Here is a 2,962-nt window from a genome sequence, read left to right as displayed (position 1 = left end):
CGTGTCTTTATGTATTTACAGTGGATGGTGATAAAAGTCATTCAATCCAGCTGATTATTACTGAAGTCTTCAATTCTTATAATTTCGAATACATCTATGGTAATACCTTGTTAAACTTTTCTTAGCAGATATTTGACGGTTATGAATCTTACTAATATATGTCTGTCTTCCGCTCAGTTTTGTGGATGAAAATTCTTGCTAGCGATGCCTGTTTACCAATAACTGCAAGAATAAAAGATTCTCTCCTAAAGAAACGGCACTAGACATTTCTGTACGCAGAGAGAGAGAGAGAGAGAGAGAGAGAGAGAGAGAGAGAGAGAGAGAGAGAGAGAGAAAGAAAGAGAGAGAGAGAGAGAGAGAGATCGAATGTTTCCATTGGGCGAGTGATGTCGTTATAAATCAAGGCTGGAAGCCGTTAGTGGCGTCAAAAGATAACACGAACATGGGTGGAAAAAGGAACGATTCTGTAGTATAACTTTTCGTTCGTGACTTTTACGCGTTTGTAGGTTTTATCCAGGTCGAAAGAATTCATTTAATAAAGTTGCTACTCGGTAGTACATTTCTGTGGGCATGTACATTTCTGTGGGCATGTATATTTAAAAGACAGGTCTTTATCTATTACTCCTAAGACAATTTACTACCTCAACAAAAATTAAATTAGAGAGTCATTAATATGGGAAATAATGATTAAATGAGGCAATAAAGGTAGAATTTTTCGTATTCAAAAAATAAGATAAAATAAATAAATACATAAATAAACAAATAAAAAAATAAATAAATAAATAAACTAAATAAATAAAATAAAACACATTTACCACCTCTACAAATATTAAATCAGAGTCATTAATATGGAAAATAATTAATAAATGGAGCCATACAGGTGGCATTTTTTACTTAAAAAAAAAACTTTTGAAATTCCAGTGTGTCCCGTGTTCAGCAATGAGAAACAGCCCAGTTGCGAAGTTGAATTAATGCAACAAATTCTCAGAGCGCGTTTCGTTACTTCGACAGTAAGGCACGCAAAGTTTTTCAATATTCACAAGTTAAGAGAAATGGGCAGACACACACACACACACAGAGAGAGAGAGAGAGAGAGAGAGAGAGAGAGAGAAGAGAGAGAGAGAGAGAGATAAACAGCAAACGGAGAGAATTAACAGAATGATAGAATGTCATTATTATCAGATGGGGAAGTCTCGTAGTTCTGTAAATACAACTCTGCCCTCAGATCAAATATCTCATTTACGTAATGGCAACATGTAGCTATACACTCTGAAGAAATAATGTTTACTCATCTCTCTCTCTCTCTCTCTCTTTCTCTCTCTCTCTCTCTCTCTCTCTCTCTCTCTCTCTCTCTCTCTCTCTCTCTGATCTGATTTCGATTTATAAGAACCAATTGATAATAAGGCACAAAAGAGATAGATAGGAGACGACAGATATACAGACAGACACACACACACACACGCATATATATAACATCCATGAGTAGCCAAAGAAATTTTTATGTTCAAAATGACTGGACAGAATGCTATGCAAAATTTTGCATATCATTACTCATACTGTTACAGAAGTTGTAAAAATATTGATCTTCTTAATACTTCCCCTGGAAGTAATCTGACGTAAAGTGCTTTATTTAAAAGCAAAAATGTCAAAGACACATTACTTAGTGAACACTGGATCACATACTTTCAATTTTTATATAAAAAAAGAAAAAAAAAGTGCATTGAAGGAAGCAAGCTACAAACGTAGAGCAAAGATCCTCGTTTGTGGCAACATTTCTGAGACCATTTTTCACGTTACAGTAAAAACGAATCCGGGACACCAGACCTAACCAACCAATCTGTGGCCTGACAACAACTAACATGATAGATAGCCTCTGTTCCCCCAGGATTAACTAATGGGCGAAAACATAACCTTAGGAATCAATATGTAAACGAAATTCCCCCCCCCCCCCCTCCTCTCTCTCTCTCTCTCTCTCTCTCTCTCTCTCTCTCTCTCTCTCTCAAAAACACCCTGATGTAATTCGAGGATTGACGTTTCCTAATTACCGACACGAGAGGTTGTACCGCTGACGAGTTATTGCCACTTCTTCGGTGACCCTTCTCTCTCTCTCTCCTCTCTCTCTCTCTCTCTCTCTCTCTCTCTCTCTCTCTCTTTTCACACCGGTGGACTGTGAGGGAGCAGTCTCCCTGATTATGGTACGCAGTTAGAACCTTAAAAGATCAAGCGAAGAAGTGTGTGTAAGAAAGAGAGAGAGAGAGAGAGAGCCGAACGTATTTCGAAATCTAGTTGCACATGTTGGTCATTGGTTTTATTTCCTGAACATAACGGTAGCATGGAAGCGAACACTATAACCATCAAAAAAGATATTTTTGTGATTTTCATGAGACCCTCCCAAAAGGGAGGGTCGAATGGCTGACAGCAAAACATTCCTTTTCATTGCAACTTTCACCGGATATCAAAAGTTGCATTTGCAAATGTGGTGTATGAATGAGCGGGACAGTTAACGATTGATTGCATAGGAACTGTTAAGTCCAACGCAATAGATGAAGTCATTCTTTCGATTTTATTTGTCTTTTTTATTAACTGCTCGTTAGACCTTTCTCGTAAATCTCTTGTCACAAAATGTGTGTGTGTATGTGTGTGTGTGTGCGTATGAGTTCTTTGGTATGCATTTTGTAATCTAAAATCCACAACAAAATTCTGCCTGGTCGCCATTATTGTAAACTTACATATCTTTCCCTGATGTATCCTAAATCTTACTTTAACATCCTATTCAATCATTTGATAAATTTCATAATTCTAAACTTACATATCTTCCTTCAAAGCAAACTAAATCTTACCACAACTTTATTCTGAATAATAGATTCGCTTTCATCATTCAAAACTCACCTATCTTCGTTATGCATCTTAAGAGAGCGAGAGAACTGTTTGTTGACATTCTGGTCTCACGACAGACGATGCT

The sequence above is a fragment of the Macrobrachium nipponense genome, chromosome 18 (assembly GCF_015104395.2).
Source record: "Macrobrachium nipponense isolate FS-2020 chromosome 18, ASM1510439v2, whole genome shotgun sequence".
Classification (NCBI taxonomy): domain Eukaryota; kingdom Metazoa; phylum Arthropoda; class Malacostraca; order Decapoda; family Palaemonidae; genus Macrobrachium; species Macrobrachium nipponense.
This window is presented reverse-complemented; position numbering follows the sequence as displayed.